Consider the following 21815-nt stretch of genomic DNA (forward strand, 5'->3'; position numbering starts at 1 on the left):
GGGGAGCTGGGCTGTTCTACTCCGGGATGAAGACGCCATGAGAAGTCCTCAAGCCTCCGATCATCGTTCGTGACCAGGCAGCCGTCACCTGCCTTGGTCACGCTGTGTAGTGTTCCCCGAGTGTTAGTAAGATTAGGAACGGTGGTCACCACCTTTGATGTATAGTGTTCACGTTGGTATTATGTGTTAATAAATAGCGTTGCCTCCAAGTTGAGTGTGCGCCACAATCGAACCCATTACATATGCATTACTACCTCAAGTACGTGTACATGTGTGCACGTATATAAGATACATGTACACATATGGTGTTATTGAGGGGCACCCCACACCTTTTGAGCCATTAAGATATTTGACCATACTTCACCAATGCCAGTCACTGTGCATTGGTGAATTTGTGGGGAGTACCCTCTACTGCCCACGTCTATTACACACATCTCTTTGCACATGGTGGTCACGCAGGCTGAAGCCTGCTTAATGTCTAGATCTGACGAGATCGGGCACATTCCAGGTGACGTGGATGTATTCCAGGTGTACAAGAAAAACCTTGTTCAACGTGGCTTTATCAAACGCGTGTTACGGCTAGACACGGTTTACCGAATCAGGTCCGTTTCGCAGAACACGGGGGCGATGTTTTGGCTATCACAGGTATTCACTGATTTAGGAACCTTCAGTTTACAACATTTTGTGTGAAAGCAATTGACAAATTATGGACACTTTTTCGATTAATGAAATTGAATCAAGTGCCACCATGAGATCATCAAACAAGAAGCACCCAGGAGGCTGCATCGTCACCCATCCGCGACAGAGTTGGAATGAGGGAGGGTGATCTTTTCGTTACCCAGGAACACAACACTATTGTTCCCCAAAAGGTCTCTTATTTGTCGAAATCAGTTTTACCCAACGCATATTAATACATCTGGGGCACAATTCATACGTGGCAAATTTGGACCGATTAGTCGTGGGTTTGGCCCAATCCCAATTACACACGTGTATAGGTGTGTCCAATACCAGCACATTATTGGTGGGATCAAACTCTGGCCAGGAATTGCATGATGACATCATCACACTGTGGTAATTTCTTCAAGCTTCGTTCCCATATTATAATCGGTCAGTGGAATTGGAGTGAGATCATGCCCGACTGCATGATGAAGGCTGACATTGCATATGAACAGTGAACGTCGAACGTAGTGGGTAAATATCCCGGGAGGCATTCCTGCCACCGATGAGCCTGCCAGATACATGCCCGTAGCCTCTTTAATAACAGTAATAAGATGTTGCAGTCCTTTATTAATGCACTGCTGGATGAAAACATCCCCATGCCATGTTGGTGATGGGGATTGTTCCACCATGCTGGTCCGTGCAGGTTGGTGAAGGGAGCGGTTATGACCGGTTCAAATGTCCCTCTCATCTAATGTTAGCCGCGACTAGGGACTGAACTCGTATAATTGGGCTCATAGTGCAAGGCGTGAACAAATGAGTACATCTCAGGCTTTAAAGTGACGACATCTAATCCGAGTATGGTGCTGGCCCCAGAACTATTCCAATTTGTGGCATGCCAACCTAATTATATGGCAGTCCAGCACTTGGCTAAGTCTATAGACTAATTTGGGGATATTTAAACATGGATTTACGTGTACATTTGCATAGATAAAACATCATATTTACTGAAAGTCAGATTGCATACTAATTTGAATACCATTTTTGGCAAAACGCCAATTATGACAAGCAATTGTGACCTTTAATCATACGTGTGTTTACCTATGACGCACAGTGAGATTAAAAACAATGTATAAACCCCTCCGCTATATCTAAAAGTCTACCACGACCCCCTGTTGATTATATAGCGTTCATTAACATAATTGCAGTAACATGATATAAAAGGTGCCATAATTTTGCATATTAACACAATAGCAGCATTTTCACAATATAAATTTTTAAGTGAAAAGCATAATGCTTATTTTTTTACTCTGCAGGTAAGTGAAACTTTTACAGGGTTGGGAAAATGAATATCGAATCACACAATTTTTAATCTATGGCAGTTTCACCTCTCTGCATACATTGCAAAAGTAATATGCTGACTACACATTTTCTCACCTCTAATGAACAGTGTGTAGTTTAGATTCCTAATTTTACACCCTGTAGCCTTGCTCCTTTCTTTGTATACATGTATTTTTTTAAAGATTTTCCCCTATCTCATATGATCACATTTCAAACCATAAAACATGCAATTTTAATTATTATCCTACAATTGTTTCATTTTTAGTCTCTGTGACAATGAATCATAAACGTCATCTTAACAATCATTAAGTAAAATATAACAGTAAAGGTAATGGAAATAAATAAACATTATTGGTTGTGGCATTTAAAAAAAACAGTTACGATATCTTGCTGGGTTGAGACTGCACTTTGAGCCAATTAACCCTGCATGGAATGTGAGTTATATAAATCACAGGCATGTTTAATTTGAAACAAATTTCAAATCCAATACCATGCTGTTGGAAGCGCCGTGGGTGGTATTTTGTACATAGTAAGCTACATATGCTACCAGGTTTGAATATGTGTGGGCCTCTCATCTCTCTCAATATCCCTTAGTAGTTTGCATGAAAGATGCACAGGGTGGAGCAAGAGCATTATTCAGCAGAATTATTCAACGATGTAAATGGATGCATTTACATTGCCTAAGTCTCTGATGTGCACTGCTGTTAGGTAACAAAGACCAGACTGAGGCCAGGTCTGACTTAGACTGGGGCAAGATATTCAGTTTACCAATGAAACCAGGAAGTTTTAAGTGCAAAGGGCACTGTAAATAATATACCAGGTCACAGGTGAGTAATTGGACCAAACTTGATTCCATGAATTAAAAAGTAAGCGTTTCTAGTGAGGCTACGGATTGCATATGGCACGTAATTGCCTCAGAATCTAAAAAAATCGCTCCTTACATCTCATCTCAAGTTTTGTAATGACTTTCTCTCGCCTAGCCCGAGGGACACCCCAGTGGTAGCTGTCTCTGTGCAGTACAAAATATATATAGCACTGGCCTACAAATAGTTATTAGGTTGTAAATAGGGTGCAATATTACGAGGTATCTTTTTTTTCAACCAATGAAGCAGTTTTCGCATGATTAATGACATCTGGATAACATTGAACCATGTTGCCGGCACACACAGAGCCTTTTCTTTTTCAAATAACGTCACGAGATATGTAAAGTCCACAGTGAAGCAGATGGCACATATTTATGGTTAATCATGGTTCATCCTGTATGTGTGTAAACTGATACTCTTTTATCATGAGTGAGTTTATATCACTAACATGTGTTAGTCAGCATATTAACATACTGAAAACTTTTTTTTAGAAATATGCAGTGATTGGAATTTGCAAGCTGGTTTCAATACCTTGCATTCATTGGACAGTTGAAGAGTGTTAAATATTAGAACCGTTACAGAGAGTTAGTACGCAATAAACCTGGTGGACAGTAAACATCAGTCGCACCTCCGATTCCAGTCGCACCGCCGTTTAGCACAGTTTGCACCTCCGATTAGCACAGTTTGCTACGTACGGTACGAAAGAAGGTCAACATACATAGAGTCGCGAGCGATGTCTGAAGCAGTCCTGGGCACCCCCTTCACCAAGCCACAGTGACCAGCTTGGTGATGTATAGCCAAATAATAAGCCTGATTCACAGCAGGATGGGCAGGTCATCCTCCAGTCGTGGATTGACAAAAGTAAATGAATTGTTATATATTTGTTCTAGTGTTAGCGGCAGTGCTCGCACCAGCAGCTGCTGAATTCCACTTTACTTTTTAATCATTACCAAAACCAGTCACTTCTAATAAAGGTTCTGCACTTGTATTTTTTTGTGAGCAATTAGCCCAATGGACTTGGCAAAGACACCTGGTCAATTACACCAAAACCTGGAATGTTTTCTCTTTCTCTGCATGCAGCTACATCTTTCCTTTCATAGGAGCTTGTGTGCCAAGAAAGATTTGCCGATACGTGGCATATTGAGCGCTTAACCTACAAGACATGCGTCACATCCCGAGTGTGGGGAAGATTGCACGATTGCACGATTCCCCAATCCTTGACATCCTTCTCTGAAAATAAAAGTACAATGACTTCATCTAACGTTATTGGTCGTAAACATATTCCCGCATACAAGTGTATTAAAGAGAACGGACTTCAAACGACTGTATCTGCAGGGCGGTGGGGTGACGGTCAGCACGTCTAGCTTTGAACCCCTGGGTTCAATTCCTGGCACACAGTTAACATCGGTTGTTAGGGAGATATGAGCTGGTTCAATTCCTGGCACACAGTTAACATCGGTTGTTAGGGAGATATGAGCTGGTCCGAAGCCACCCCTCACTTCACTATCATGCATTGACCAGCATGGTGAAGTATGTTCACATTTCACATGACCGACATGGAGTGTGGAGGCCTTCCTCCACTTGAGGGAGTTGTAAAAGTACAGTGTTATGAATCTCAGATTTTTTTTTATTATGGAAAAAAAAAACATGAAAAATTATTTACCAAGCTGAGACTATTTTAGAATCACATTACAATTAGAGTTTCGCTTTGTCTGGCTAATTTCCAGCTGTGAGAACGTTTTAATAATATTATACCGATATTGGTTTGACCGTCAAGTGACCAACATTGCTTTGCCGCAGGGCGTGTGGGAAAGTGTGCCGTGTAGTGTCTGTGTGCGCCAAAACGAAGGCATTGCACTTAAAGGTATCTCAGAAGTAGTTTGGTGATATCTCCTGATAAAAACGGGGTGATTTCCTCGCCCTACGAGAGTTCCTAAAGGACACAATCTCACGGCCTGATACGGAAAGCACGCCGAGAGAGACTGCCAATAGCTTCTAGAAAATACTCCACCACAGCATTGCATAATGAATGTATAATGAAGTGATATCTTTAAGGCAACTTTTCATTTTCATATATAAATATACACTTTAGGTATAACAAAACTAATCCTACATCAGATGACTATTGATAATTAAACATCATTGACCCTATCAAAAGTGCTAAGAATTTGACAAGTAAAAAAAAACATTTTCTACATTGTGTGCTGAAATTCATTCAAACAATGCAACATACACATAATAACAAAAAATGTACATCCCTTTGTAAGAAAAAAAAATACATTTTATTTTGATAAGCTATTGCTGAAGGCCTGTCTAAATCACGTCAGACACTGCGGTTATTTTTGCCAAACTTGGTCAGTTCGAGTGGGTAGCCCAGGTTGGTTCAGGAAGCACTCACCATCTTATGTTTGCTGTGGATTCACAGCGCAAGTGCGTGAACCACTGCGCCACCATAATGAAATGATAATCCGATTCACTACTGTGTTACTGGGGCAATGGATCAGGGTTCACGTCTCGCCCTCGTCAGCATCCAGGGCCCCCCCTCCCACCTACTGGGAGAGGCTAATGATCAAATCAGTGTTGACCGAATTCACAAGCTCCAACTGAATCGCTAATCTCGGTTTTGAAATGCACATTATCACTACAGTATTAGTGTGCTGCAAAAAAATGATGCCATCACATATACCGGTGTGTTATTCAGCAGAATGAATTATTTATAAGATTATATTCCTTAATTAACAATAATTCAATGACAATTGAATGTGCACTCTGGTGTGACTACATCTCCTGTGAGATACAGGTGCTTAATGAAATTGGACTGTGTCTTGGGAAATGAGCTACAGAGGGCAACACATGCTGAAAAAAAATAACTTTCGTAAAATATTGCTGAGGCTCAAAGCCATCTGTGCCATGATCAACATCATGTGGTAGCTTTTTTGTTTGGATGACAGCTTCAATTTTCATAGGAAAAAAAATAAGCACATCTGGTAATGTAAATGCATCACCATGGAAGTATTTAAGCCATTCAAAATGTCGGCTTGCTGTTTCTAATGAAGCACCATTAAGGAAAATTAGCGTAAACACAAAATGAAGCTGAACTGTTTTGCGCAACTCATTTGAAGTTTTCCACAACAGACAGCACTAATCGGACAAATTTGAAGTCATCTGACTGAAAACGAGAGAAATAAATGAACCATCACAACGAATCAATGGGTTTCTTTTGGAATAGGTCACGTAGAAATGTGTCGTAAAGCCTCCTCCACCTGACGCAGCCAATTAATAAAAGCGTCACCCGACAAAAACGTGCCAAACGTCTCAAACGTGCCACACGTTTCCAGGAGCACACTAGCGTGTTGGAGTGTAACCTCACAACGACCATGAGGTTGTTAATAGGAGCTCGGATCTCGAGTGAAAACGCTCTCTTATCCCCGGACCGTAAGTAGATGGCATGACGTCGTCATCGGCACAGACATGCACATGATCTAATTCAATAATTAGAAGATCCCTAAATCTCGACTTAAAGCTTTCGTGACTGTAGGAATTCATATTCTTTTTGGTCTTTCGGTAAAGTCACGTAGATAGGTTCAAAGAAAATAACAAAAAAACCACGACGTTTCGATCGCAACACAAGCGGTCGTCATCAGGATATGATGATATGATGACGAATGCTTGTGTTGCGATCGAAACGTCGTAGTCTTTTGTTATTTTGTTTGAACCTATCTACGTGACTTTACCGAAAGACCCAAAGAATACAGTAGTAGATTCCTAGTTGATTGGTTGACTTGCAGGTTAGGTTAGTGTAATTAGGTGAAGCTTTTCAGCAGTTGGTGAATATAGGCCATCCTCAATGATGTCAAGGTTGTCGTGTTGGTAATGAAGCTGCAAAGCCTACGTGATAAAAGTATCACAGCGATGTTATGGATCAACACTAATCAAAAATGCATGCCCTACAGTATTCCTAACTCGTGATATTTCTCAAGCCATTTATTGAAGAAAAAAATGCGTTTTTTTTCTAATTTAAAATATGTTCATGTTAAAGGTCATACATCTTCACTCTCCTTCATAAACTATAGGTCACATACCCTTAAAAGACTGCAGGCATCACAAGTTCGAAAGCCACTAGTCCTGGGTTCGCTCCTTTTATTTGTGTTTTATTTCTGTTGACCACTTATTAATTCTATCACAAACAATGCTGCCTGAAATGCCAGCAAGGCAATGCCTTGACATTTCACAAGTCAAACACAAAAGAAACTGCGGCAAGGAAGGTAGTGTTCTTGTAGAAATTTCCCCCCGAAGTTAATGGTGTGTGCTTGGTGTGCAGGTCAGGCTGCTAAACTTAGTTTTGGTGATCCCACCAGAACAATGCGCTCTGGCAATAGTATACATTTCTGATTTAAATGCCACTGCACACACCAGCAAATGCTCCACGGATGCAATATAATGTCCACTTCACTGTATTCCACACACATCTACTCTGCAGTCAAACCAAACCAAAATTAAATACGCGACACAGGCCATGTGACACATACCATAATAAGGAATACATTAAGTAAATAAATAACATCAGTTATTAATGGCTAATGTCTCAAAATGAAAACGTGTTTAATGACCTACAAAAAAGTGAAACGCACGCATACAGCCCTTTTGCTAATCTACTGCTGGATGTGGACTTTTATAGACTGCATGGGTCATGGGGGAGGGGGCGGGGGTATTTGACCATACTTCATGCTAGTCAGTGTCGGTTAGTCAGGACAGGTAGAATAGACATCGCAACATAGTCGAATACAATGCTTTTTTCTACACGGCCTTTTTGCTGTTTACAGTAACAACGTATCTTCGCAGCAGCCTTACAGCATCTGTGTTTTTATGCTCGGTTGGTTGTCCATCATCGCAATATCTTGGCTAAACGCCTGCTCCGCTTCTAAGATATGACGAGGTGGGGCAGATTTCCGGCCACAGGCAAAAAAAACACACACACAAGAGACAATAAAAATTATACTTGGCACGAATAACACATGCACGGATGCACACTCAGCTAGTAACTGCATCACGGCTGAGAATCCTATGGTTCACCAGTTCAGGATCCCATTCCGGCCTCTGATAAGGTGTTGTAGACACATCATCAATAGACCCTTCCACCCTCTGGGTTTGTGCTAATCTTGCCGTCACATATACTTTCATGTACAATTAAATAAGTTAAGACTGCTGTTTGCAAGAAATGGGTACTGAGTGTTAACAATGAAGTGAAATAAGTATGGAGAAATGTAAATGCTGATAAGCAACACTAATATGACTGTAATTGTCTAATTATTATCAAGCCAATTATATGTAAAGCAATGATGTGCAACCAATGTTGTCAATCCACAATAATTTCCCAATGCTAAAAGCTTCATCCAGCAGTGGATCGACGCACATGTAAGTTTAATTCAAGCATGCTGGAATTTGAATCTATTGACCTTAAGGATATAAGCTGCTGTGGGTCAGGTACTTTTCACATTCTGGTACAAACCGATGGGTAGGCCAGAATCACAATACACCAGTCAAGCCGAAAATAATATTTTCGAGTAGACGGTTGTGAACATGGCAGAAATATTTCATGGTAATTCAGCAAAGCCCAAATTGCAAGTTCGTGAATAACGGGGGAATACTGTATAGTACTGCTATTCACAGCAATGTTTAGATAATACTGTGTAACAAAAAAATATATGTTTTTGTTACTGGGTACTAAGTGTTATTTTCCAATTGTTTATGCCTCAAAAGTACAGAAAATGGCTATTATTCCCCACGAACTTTGCTTTTGTGACCAAGACAGTGATATTTCGAAATTTACCTATTTTCAATGAGAAAACGTGTGCATTTTGTTTTATTCCTTCACATAAAGTCCTGGTAACAAAAGTAAAGTTTGTGGGGAATAATATAAATTTTCTATGCTTTTGCGGAATAAGCATTTAGAAAATAACACTTACTACCCAGGAACAAAAATCGTGTTCCATAGTGTAATGCATAATCATAATAAAAAAGCCATTCAACACAGACTTGCTACCCGCTATTTTGGCTATCCGCGCATCGCATCTGGAAGACTCTGCACGGCTGCATAGAGACAGAGATTAGATAAAGTGATTAGATCATGGTAAGTTGATTTATAAACTATTATTTAACACTTTTATATTTATTCGTACCAAATTTATAATTATAACCAAATCATTTTTTTGTATTATTACGATAATTTTCAGGCACAGTATTGAACAAGTCCGTATTTATATTTATTTAAGGTAATTCATTCAAACATCATTATCTCCGAAATTTGACATTCACGAGCATCTCCAGAACGTATCGATCTCGAATAACGAGGGAATGCTGTAATGATATTTACAGCAATGTATAGACAATGCATACGCATATTTAAAAAAAAAACGCTTCAAAATAAACATAAAACACCTGTGGTGGAGTGGTGACAGTGGCTCCCGCAATTTACGATGATCCCAGCAATTTGAATTGGATTTCTGGCCACAGCTAACTTCCTTGGCTGGTGATATCTGAACTGGTTCTGGGTACTCATGTCACAAATCCACACTGCCTGGTATGATGAAGTATGGTCAAATAGCTCCTACGACTGGCAGGTGAAGCAACGCCGTTTCAAGCATACTACGGTAAACATTTCTATATTATATAGCAAAACGCCGTTTATCCGTGACTCAATAATCCGTGAATTTTCGTACCCTGGGGTCAGTAAAACCCGGTTCTCGAGTGTGGCCATCCACACATCTGGGGTTCAGGTCATGGTTAAATGTAGTTACTTGGCAAATACTTCCATTTATCCGTGGTGAGGACCACGGAAAAACGACGGAATTATGTGGACAATTCTTCCAATTATCCGGGATTGTCCATGGTCACGACCCCCCGATAATACCGAATAGAGTGAATTCCCAGTTGAGACCCCTGATATTTGGAATCGGGGCAACCCATTGCCCCGTTTAACCCTGGACATATGCTGACTGAACTTAAATTGATAATTTAAAAGAAAACGTGAAAACTCGAGGAAAAAAAAATTCATACAGATATCGTATATGGCTTTGATGTTAAGAGCCCCACGTAATAACACGTGAAGTTTACAATGCTCCCCCTAGTTAGTTAAAACCCGAATAATAACAATCTCACAGCTTGCTCTTAGAATCACCAAGTTTGCCACGCAAATTGTCGAGGAGACAGGTGAATGCATATACAATAGCAATGGAGTCCGTCTAAAGCAGAAGAAAATTAAATTGCCTGGCTAATGTTCAATTACATTCTTGCTTGCTGAGCTTAAAATGCACAGCGTGAAGAGTCACTATATCCCGAATGGCTGAGAGTCGATAGTGAACATGCGTGTGCGTTGTTTCCTACCTTAATTGGATGAAGCTCGCCAGGTGGCCAGAATCAGTTGTTCCAGGAAAACATGTCCACGCTTATATAACGTTCCAATCATATTACCCGTGCAGCAATGACGCTGTACCATATCCAGCCACAATTTGCTCTGTTCCCAACTTTCAAAACCAGATCCTTCGTAATCGCATTTGTGCTATAAGAATGGCACAAATGCGAACTCGCCTATTTCCCATCTACTTGACATTTCTTATTCCTCTGATTCCCAAAGCTCGCCACAGTCCACCTTTCTCTATGTTGTACAACGTTCCCATTCAAACTGAAATGCAGTAAATCCACGGCCCACTGACTATGTCAATTGGTTTGGCATATGTCAACCCCGGTTGAGGCTCAATAGCCAGCGATTACAATCCCTGCCCTGTATAATTTGTGCTCTAAATCAGAGCAGCAGATTTCCCTTGTAAGAAGGTTTACCCAGGGCAGGAATAGTAATTCAATGTAAAATTTTTTATAACAAAAATATATCACTTGAATTCATGACGATGTTAAGTTTTGCCACTGGAGGGAAAAACACCCTCATGGACTGCACCACAAACTGATTTAGTTGGCAGACTACTTGATTAAAGAGCTGAATGTATTATTTTGTGTTCTTAATTGCTGAAATCCATCTAAGGCTGAAAGTACCAGGTCTCAATCTTAAAACGGCTTTTACCTGATGTAATGTAATTTCTCCCCCATAAGAAATTATTCGAATCATTTGCCATGCGATTGAATGTTGTCTACATCGTGCATCAACACGGCTAATGTTTTCTTCATCAATCTTTTAAAACCTCATGTGCGTACAGTGCCCTCTCTAGACCACTGCAATCACCTTAATCCTATTCCACTGAAATTCACTTATATGACCTAGACCCCCCTTCAAGAAAATGCATTTCCACTACTGAAGTCCATGTGCGATATAGTCCATGTGAACAGGCATTCCAAAATAAATGCTATCCCAAGACTAAAAGTGCGACGACTAAAACCAATGACCACGTGAAGATACAGATTACACTTTCCTTTACAGTTTAAGATTGGGGGGGGGGGGGGGGATTTGAGGCATTTATGCAGAGCACACATCTGCTAAGACACCACAAAACAAACGCGTTATGCTTTCATAGATTTGTTTTCCATTTGCGCGACGGGGTTTGCTCATGAAAATAGTGGCAAAGCATTTTTAAAATGCGCTTCTACACCACTGCTAATGAATACCTTGGAAATGCATTGGTGTAAACAAGCCCTGTAATAAACTGCGGTCAGGTGAATCACGTGAACACAAAGTTCCCACAGCCTTGGTGTGGTCTCCCGTTGTACTTTGCAATGTTCCATCACACATTACATTGTGAAGGCCACAGATGCCTTAAGCCAAAGGCAACGCAATTTTTGTTCTGCCAACAATATGTGAGCCACATAAAACATGTCAGTTACGCTTGAAAACACATCTGAGATTAGAAACAAAAAATACGCTCACAGTCACGTGATTTGCATAGTGTCACAAGTATTATGACAGCACGTATTTTGTAAGCTTAAAAAAAAATGCGATGCATTTTTTGTTTACGTGCACGATGTAAACCACTGGTGACAAGTCAGACTTCTGCATACCACAGGTGTTAAGGTGGTGGGAGATTTAATGAGGAATCTATGTGACAGATAGACCGTATCTTCAGCTGTCCCTGCATTGATGCGCACCGGGTTCACAGAACAAAGGAGTTAAACTGCTCAGACAAAGGCTGGAATTCACTCGATTGCCATTTTAATTTGCAGCCCTTGCTGACCACACCGTTTTTGGTTACCATTGTGAGAAGTGTTATTTCGTTTTTCTTGAACGTTTATTCCGGCATAGGAGGTGGTCTTAAATATCGACCAGAATTGGATTAGTCCATGGGCCAGAGCAGCGGTTGGTACCACCTAAGGTATCAAAAACGCAAGTTGTTATGGTTTAATTATGGGCAAGAGTTAATTATTTTAAACATCCACCTATTTCCAACAGTTATCCCCTTATTCACTTATTATCCACGTGAAGAAATTGGAACCGCTTAATATATTTCACCTCAGGTAGTATCCATAAGACAATGTCTGCTCTTGGCTCATTGATTACATGTACATACCCCTAAAGACAGTATCCTATTTTCACGTGCCCTGCAATAAATATTAATAAATAAATTATTAATCTTTATCAATCCACCGCTGAATTAAAGCCTGTCTATGACATGTTTGTCATTGGGTCCATGCAGGTTGTCTTTGGGAGGGATTGGAAGACCATTTCAGGTATCGTTCGCCACTGACGTTAGCAATGGCCGGGAAACGAACTCAGCCCGTCGGGCTCATGGGGCAGTGTGCTCACCACTGTGCCACCGCTCTCTTCTAGATTTGCTGTAGATATAGGCAACTTAATTATTGTGCAATAAAAATCCTACGGTCGTATAAAAGTGCATACTGTATATTTACTGCATTGTGCTTATGTATTCAGCCTTTAAAAATATATCATATAGATTACTCAATATTTGGATATCTCTACAGTGAGGGAAAACAAGGAATTTGATCCCCTGCTGATTTTGTACGTTTGCCCACTGACAAAGACATGATCAGTCTATAATTTTAATAGTAGGTTTATTTGAACAGTGAGAGACAGAATAACAACAACAACAACAACATTCAGAAAAACGCATGTCCAAAATGTTATAAATTGATTTGCATTTTAATGAGGGAAATAAGTATTTGACCCCCTCTCAATCAGAAAGATTTCTGGCTCCCAGGTGTCTTTTATACAGCTAACGAGCTGAGATTAGGAGCACACTCTTGAAGGGAGTGCTCCTAATCTCAGCTTGTTACCTATATAAAAGACACCTGTCCACAGAAGAAATAAATCAGATTCAAAACTCTCCACCATGGCCATGACCAAAGAGCTCTCCAAGGATGTCAGGGACAAGATTGTAGACCTACACAAGGCTGGAATTGGCTACAAGACCATTGCCAAGCAGCTTGGTGAGAAGGTGACAACAGTTGGTGCGATTATTCACAAATGGAAGAAACACAAAAGAATTGTCAATCTCCCTTGGCCTGGGGCTCCATGCAAGATCTCACCTCGTGGAGTTGCAATGATCATGAGAACGGTGAGGAATTATCCCAGAACTACACGGGAGGATCTTGTCGATGATCTCAAGGCAGCTGGGACCATAGTCACCAAGAAAACAATTGGTAACACACTACGCTGTGAAGGACTGAAATCCTGCAGCGCCCGCAAGGTCCCCCTGCTCAAGAAAGCACATATACATGCCCGTCTGAAGTTTGCCAATGAACATCTGAATGATTCAGAGGACAACTGGGTGAAAGTGTTGTGGTCAGATGAGACCAAAATGGAGCTCTTTGGCATCAACTCAACTCGCTGTGTTTGGAGGAGGAGGAATGCTGCCTATGACCCCAAGAACACCATCCCCACCGTCAAACATGGAGGTGGAAACATTATGCTTTGGGGGTGTTTTTCTGCTAAGGGGACAGGACAACTTCACCGCATCAAAGGTAAGATGGACCGGGCCATGTTCCGTCAAATCTTGGGTGAGAACCTCCTTCCCTCAGCCAGGGCATTGAAAATGGGTCGTGGATGGGTATCCCAGCATGACAAGGACCCAAAACACACGGCAAAGGCAACAAAGGAGTGGCTCAAGAAGAAGCACATTAAGGTTCTGGAGTGGCCTAGCCAGTCTCCAGACCTTAATCCCATAGGAAATCTGTGGAGGGAGCTGAAGGTTCGAGTTGCCAAACGTAAGCCTCGAAACATTAATAACTTGGAGAAGATCTGCAAAGAGGCGTGGGACAAAATCCCTCCTGAGATGTGTGCAAACCTGATGGCCAACTACAAGAAACGTCTGACCTCTGTGATTGCCAACAAGGGTTTTGCCACCAAGTACTAAGTCATGTTTTGCAGAGGGGTCAAATACTTATTTCCCTCATTAAAATGCAAATCAATTCATAACACTTTTGACATGCGTTTTTCTGGATTTTTTGTTGTTACTCTGTCTCTCACTGTTCAAATAAACCTACCATTAAAATTATAGACTGATAATTTCTTTGTCAGTGGGCAAACGTACAAAATCAGCAGGGGTTCAAATACTTTTTTTCCCTCACTGTACATGTAGGGATGTGTGCTTAAGATAGGAATATAAGCTCTCATCATGGATGGTTAGCTGTAGGAAATCCCATTTACCTGAACAGTCTCATTGAACACGTATTTATTAAGCCTCCCTGTGGCTTCAACTCCCTGTGGATTGTGCGGGACGCAAGAACAATAGGCACCAGTTGCGAGCAGGGTTAATTTAAGGTGGAATATGCAGACAAACATTAACATGACGTACTTCAGATGTTTTTTTTTTTTCCCCCAGCCTTAGCTAACATCAGTGGTGAGCGAAACCTATGTAGAGTAAACTCGTCCATGCCCTCCCTTGACAAACCTGCAATGACCAGGTTAATTGAAATGTTAAGTGTTTTCACTCTATCACTGAGACGAGTGGAATACCTGAATGACCTCCTTCAGGAAGCATTGAGGTGGGCTGGTGATCAGCTCAAGAGTTACAATGTTTTTTGAGATATTCCACTTCTGGTCCAGCAATAATTCGAATGGTCCGGCATCCATCACACACATATCATAGATATGCAGCTAAACACTACTACGAGGATGGTGTCAGGGACGCTGAAGTCCACTCCAACTGAGTGGCTCCCAGTGATGTCCCACGTGATCCCGCCTGCCATATTTCGCAACACCACCGTGCACTAACGAGATGGGACAAATTAAATGCAACTTCAACTTTTAAACCTATGAAGACTGGAACAACCCCACCACTAATGCGCTGACAAGCACGCCAGCAATTCTGGGAATCACCAGCCATTATGTATGTGTGTATAATGAAGTTCTTTTGCAACGTACGTGGCTAACCGTACCAATCGGAGGCACTGAGCCTTCATTTAGCACCTCGCCATCATCCAGATGTATGGAATCATGGGACAAATGCAACATCAATAACCAACACCTCGTTACCGACCCAGCAGCAGACACTGCTGGCTTCAACATCCCTTTAAGACAGTGGACAGCACTCAACGGAATCCACACAGGACACGGGCAATATGGCCACTTGCTTTACCAGCAGAACATGGCTAAAACTAAACTATAAGAAAAAAAATATCAGGTAAGGCCCACCGAGCTATGTATCTCTTTTTCAGAAGCGACCTAGCCACACATGATAACTCAACGAAGTGGCTCATCATGTGGAAATATATAGCTGCCAAATACTCTAAATGCCTGTTTATAAATGTAGAGGGAAAAACCGAATTACCCGGAGAAAATCCACACGAGGAAAACATGCAAACTCCAAATATACAACAGGTGTCATCGCTCGGGAATGGAACCCACGACCTCCTGTAGACCAGGTGAGGTAGTTAACATCTCGCCACCGTAGTGCCTAGATGAGGAATGGTCCCAAGTGCGACTGTGGCCATGCATCCCAGTGGCTGGTACTAATCACTGAACTATCTTCATACACCCACTTAGCATCTCAGGAAGCTATTGAGTGCATCGCCAAACTATAGATTGTACGATTTTCCCCGTCATAAAAGAAGATTCTCTCCGTGCTCCGGTTTCCTCCCACATGCATATTCACTTACTGTATGAATGGAGTTTGCCATACATCCCAGTGTGGGTGTCACAGAGCTTGGGCAATTGTTGGAACCTCTTTCTGGCTGCCTTCCATCCTGTCGGTGGTCTCCTGAGCCTCTGAACTAGAGTAATTCTGTGCACGGTATAAATGTGTAACTACGTAGGGTATCTTTTGAAAATGTAAATTGTGATATCATCGATTGTAAGCGGTGTTCAGTGGTGGCATAGTGATTAGCACACTGTGTTCAAAATCTAACAACCCAGTTCAAATCCCAGTCATGACTAGCAACACAGCGGCAAGCGGTGTCAGCCGTTCCTGGGCCCTCTTAAACCTACATGAAGCAGTGTGGTGAAGTAGAGTCAAACAGCTTTCTCACTGACGTGATGTGGAGAGATATGTATGCAAATCGTTATTACTAATGTTCAGCATCATCCAGCTCTAATGCTCTTTCTATTGTTAGTCTTGTCAAAGTCCCAAGGGAGACTGTGATGTAAAAAAAAACGGTAGTTCAGCTCTTCCTCCATTGCACTCTTAAATCCAAGGCGAAGAGACCAGCGGCTATTGTTCACACAATGTCCACATGGACATGTGACGTGTACATGATGTTATTTTAATATGTATTGCACTTTGAACATGTCCATCATTAAAAAATAAGTACTATACTCAACTGAAGGAGACATTGAAATGCATTTGATATTCCATTTATTTTATAAACCTTAGAGATGCTTGCATTGTCTTTTTGTGTTATTTCCTTTGTTTCTATAATCCCCTATGTGGATGACCTTTAAATGTTAACACACGTGGAGCCAAATACAACCAATTACTTTGCTCTATAAAACTCATGCAGTGTGTGCTTTTCTCTTATCCTTGCACATTATGTCAGTGACAAGAATACCAAAAAAATACACAAGTTGGAGATGTTCCACAGTAAAGTGTTTTTCTATTCCCTGCTTGGAATTCTGATGAAGCCATTTGGTGTTGTTCTGTGCCACAAGGCAAACGAGAGGAAGCAACCAAGTATGTACATGTAGACAGCATGCTTAAGTATACGTTTATCTCAATCAATATGCTTTAGAAATGGGAGAGATCCCATTAAGATATCATATTTATTTTAACTAAAAAGGGGCATTATTCATTGTGTATACGCATTTATATAGTTCTTAGTAATTTTCAAATATGGACCATAACAGGGCGTAACAATATCTTACTCTTGCCAATTATGTCCCAGAGTCTCTAATGTATGATAGATGCCGCATTATTATCATGTCCGACTGAATTACAAGACATTTTCGTGATTCAGTTTCATGCTTATAATGTGTTTGTCTCATCGGCTAGAACAATTATAGCTAGAGTGTAAAATATTGGACAGCCATATCACATGTTACAGTGGAAACTGGACTATAACAAAGCTACACTTTAACTTGCACAGTTATAACGTTTGAACAACAACAATGCTTTACTCTTTGGTTCTTTCGGTAAAGTCACGCAGAAAGAAAAAAATATTTAAAAAATTACCGAAATAACCAAAGAGTAATTCCTGCAGTCACGAAAGCTCCAAATCAACAATGCTTTAAACAAGTAAAATACATGGTTCTGGCCACATGGACAAAATGTCTAATGTTGATAATTATCCTCTTCCACGTGCCATGTGCTGCTGTACATGTACTACAAGAGGGTACACTGGATTACCACATCAGTCAGAGCTATGTGCGGCATCTGTATGTTTTTGCTGTTCAGGCAGTGATGTGTTAGTAAGAACATGCCTCGAGCCATTGCTTGTTTGAGCAAGATTCTCTAGCCTGTTAAGTTTGCTTGACATATCGATCAAAATGTTAACCTTTTTAATGCATGACATTGCATGTGCCCGCTCAGCAAGCTACACTGTTTTTATTGAAATTAATATATGTAGAAAAAATCAAAATACACACATGCTGCCATTCTTACTTTGTAAGCGCTTACATTCTTTGCACGCGTGTTTTTCAACTACAATTTTTAAACGGAGATTCGCATCTAAATTAAGAATTGGTTCAAAGTCAATGCAGCTCTCTAGTGGGTAGCATTCCAGTAATGTATTCTTTTTCCAATAATTATACTGACTTTGTTTGATATACTGTTTGGTACATTCATATGTTTGTGCCATCATCAATACATCTACATGAAATCACTAAAAGAGAGCAAGTATGGCACATTTATTCCCTCAAATATATACATGACACATTACATTTTAAGCCAGTAAGCTGAGGAAAATGTAATCATGATATTTTACGTCAAATCAGGGAAGGAGAGGACACTTCCATTAATCTCCTTGTGTTTTCATTGCCCAGGAGAGAAACTATCTGCAAATTATTTAAATGGAAGTTATCTTTTGATTTAAAGCTTTCGTGACTGCAGGGATTCATATTCTTGGTCCTTTCGGTAAAGTCACGTAGAAGGGAAACAATAAAATAATAAAAATATAAAACAATAAAATCCTCACTATTGTTTTATATTTTTATTATTTTATTGTTTCCCTTCTACGTGACTTTACCGAAAGAATCAAGAATATGGAAGTTATCTGTCTGATAAAGCCACCGATGAAAGTTTTCTGTAAGATAGAAACTTTTTTTTATCTACGTTACGGTGCAGACTTACGCTGAGACTTTATTGGGCAGCATGACAAATTGCACAATGGCTCACAACCAAGATATATAATTGGCTACATTTGTTTTTAACTTGTTGACGTTTACATTAAAATGGTGTACGTTGATGTAGCATTATTATAAATCGCATTATCTATGTAATGGCAATAGCATTTGTGTACATAAAGTATGGAGTGACGGGCACAAATTGCAAGCATAACGGTTTAATGTAAAAAGGATTCCGTTTCTCATGCATCACAAGATGTTGAGATACATTTAAAGAATGCAAATTTATTTCTACAACAATGCAGTCTTTGTACCACTGCCTAGACGTGTTATTGAAAGGACTTAACCTGGCATTGCAACCAACTTCATGCGATAGCGAGAGTGAATGTTCCATATGGTAATTGGTGTAAATAAATCGCATCGTTCCTAAACCTCTCAAAAACCCAACACATGCAAGTGTGACTGTGTGCCAATCCAGTCACTGCCGCTTAACACGTTATTTAAAAATGGGGGATAAGTAACAAAAATTACAATAAACAGAAAATTTACTTGCCATTTGAAGTCATTTTAAAGTGTTCTAACGTCAACTTTAAATGGCAATTATGGTAGCATTTCGCAAGCAATACTGATTGATGTTTGTTCTCTTACTCTCGGTGTTATCTAATAAGCCTTGGAATATAACAGCCTTGGCATTAAGAAAATAAAAATGTTACATCGGTGATTTTTTTTATGGTACCAGACTTGATTTTACATCAAGCCCGCCTGGGAGTTGTTTCATTATTCGTTTTATATAATGATGCATGTAAACAATGCTTCTTTGGAAGGCAAGTTTGATCAGCTTCAAAAAGAAATCTCAATAATAACACCTTTAATATTTCAACTATACAGAGAGTATTGTGAATGAATGAAATGTGAACACCTACTCCCCCCTCCATTGTCTAACACACTTGGACTGCGCCCTCTCGCCTTCAGCTTCCACCGCTATCTCGCACTTACCTCCCCCTCTCCCCCCCCCCCTCTCTCCCCCCCATCTCTACCCCCCTCTCTCCCCCTAGTCTCTACCCCCCCCTCTCTCCCCCTATCTCCTACCCCCCTCCTCTCTCCGTCCCCCCATCTCTCCCCCCCCCTCTCTCTCCCCCTATCTCTCCCCCTCTCTCTCCCCCTATCTCTCCCGCCTCTCTCTCCCCCCATCTCTACCCCTACTCTCTCTCCCCCATCTCTACCCCCCCTCTCCCCCTATCTCTACCCCCTCTCTCCCCCTATCTCTACCCCCCCCCCATCTCTTTCCCCCCTATCTCTACCCCCCCCATCTCTCTCCCCCTATCTCTACCCCCCCATCTCTCTCCCCCTATCTCTACCCCCCCCTCTCTCTCCCCCCATCTCTACCCCCCCTCTCTCCCCCATCTCTACCCCCCTCTCTCCCCCTATCTCTACCCCCCCCTCTCTCCCCCTATCTCTACCCCCCTCTCTCTCCCCCCATCTCTACCCCCCCCTCTCTCCCCTATCTCTACCCCCCCACTCTCCCCCTATCTCTACCCCCCTATCTCTCCCCCATCTCTACCCCCCCTCTCTCCCCCATCTCTACCCCTCTCTCCCCCTATCTCTACCCCCCCCTCTCCCCCTATCTCTACCCCCCTCTCTCCCCCTATCTCTACCCCCCCCTCTCTCCCCTATCTCTACCCCCCCTCTCTCTCCCATCTCTACCCCCCTCTCTCCCCTATCTCTACCCCCCCCTCTCCTCCCCCATCTCTACCCCCCTCTCTCCCCCCATCTCTACCCCCCCCTCTCTCCCCCTATCTCTACCCCCCCTCTCTCTCCCCCCATCTCTACCCCCCCTCTCTCCCCCCATCTCTACCCCCCCTCTCTCCCCCATCTCTACCCCCCTCTCTCCCCCTATCTCTACCTCCCCCTCTCTCCCCCTATCTCTACCCCCCTCTCTCTCCCCCCATCTCTACCCCCCCCTCTCTCCCCCTATCTCTACCCCCCCTCTCTCTCCCCCATCTCTACCCCCCCCCCTCTCTCCCCCATCTCTACCCCCCCCCTCTCTCTCCCCCCATCTCTCCCCCCATTGTCTAACACACTTGGACTGCGCCTCTCGCCTTCAGCTCCACCTCTGTCTCGCCCTTTACTCCCCCTCTCTCCCCCTATCTCTACCCCCTCTCTCTTCCCCTATCTCTACCCCCCCCCCCCATCTCTCTCCCCCCATCTCTACCCCCCCTCTCTCTCCCTATCTCTACCCCCCCTCTCTCTCCCTCCATCTCTACCCCCCCTCTCTCTCCCCCCATCTCTACCCCCCCCTCTCTCCCCCTATCTCTACCCCCCTCTCTCTCCCCTATCTCTACCCCCCCCCATCTCTCTCCCCCCATCTCTACCCCCCCTCTCTCTCCCCCCATCTCTACCCCCCCTCTCTCCTCCATCTCTACCCCCACTCTCTCCCCCCATCTCTAACCCCTACTCTCTCTCCCCAATCTCTACCCCCCCCCCTCTCTCTCCCTATCTCTACCCCCCCTCTCTCTCCCTCCATCTCTACCCCCCTCTCTCTCCCCCCATCTCTACCCCCCCCTCTCTCCCCCCATCTCTACCCCCTCTCTCCCCCATCTCTACCCCCACTCTCTCCCCCTATCTCTACCCCCACTCTCTCTCCCCCCATCTCTACCCCCCTCTCTACCCTCTCTCTCCCCTATCTCTACCCCTCTCTCCCCCTATCTCTACCCCCCTCTCTACCCCCTCTCTCCCCCTATCTCTACCCCCCTCTCTCTCCCCTATCTCTACCCCCTCTCTCCCCCATCTCTACCCCCTCTCTCCCCCAATCTCTACCCCCCCCTCTCTCCCCCCCATCTCTACCCCCCCCCTCTCTCTCCCCCCCATCTCTACCCCCACTCTCTCTCCCCCCATCTCTACCCCCCCTCTCTCTCCCCCCATCTCTACCCCCACTCTCTCTCCCCCCATCTCTACCCCCACTCTCCCCCATCTCTACCCCTCCCCCTCTCTCCCTCTATCTCTACCCCCCCCCCCCCTCTCTCTCTCCCCATCTCTCTCCCCATCTCTACCCCCATTGTCTAACACACTTGGACTGCGCCCTCTCGCCTTCAGCTCCACCTCTATCTCGAACTTTACTCCAACCTCTCGTGCTTTACTCCAACCTCCCGCGCTTTACTCCAACATTAGTCCTGGCTGCCCCGCCCATGCTGTTGACGCCGCACAGCTTTCCTTGCTGCTGCCCCGCCCACTCACATCGGAAGCCCTTATAAGGAGTTGCATTGGCAGGCTTGCCCTCCTCT

General features: G+C 42.8%; 1 protein-coding gene across 3 annotated transcripts in view; it reads right to left on the reverse strand.

The window, feature by feature from the left end:
* Window positions 1-21815, reverse strand: part of LOC116941580 (CUB and sushi domain-containing protein 3-like) — a 442102-nt gene that overhangs the window by 226353 nt on the left and 193934 nt on the right. The window lies entirely within an intron of this gene.

This window comes from Petromyzon marinus, chromosome 12 (assembly GCF_048934315.1).
Source record: "Petromyzon marinus isolate PM22_M1 ecotype Great Lakes invasive population chromosome 12, UKy_Petmar_22M1.pri1.0, whole genome shotgun sequence".
NCBI classification, from domain to species: Eukaryota; Metazoa; Chordata; class Hyperoartia; order Petromyzontiformes; family Petromyzontidae; genus Petromyzon; species Petromyzon marinus.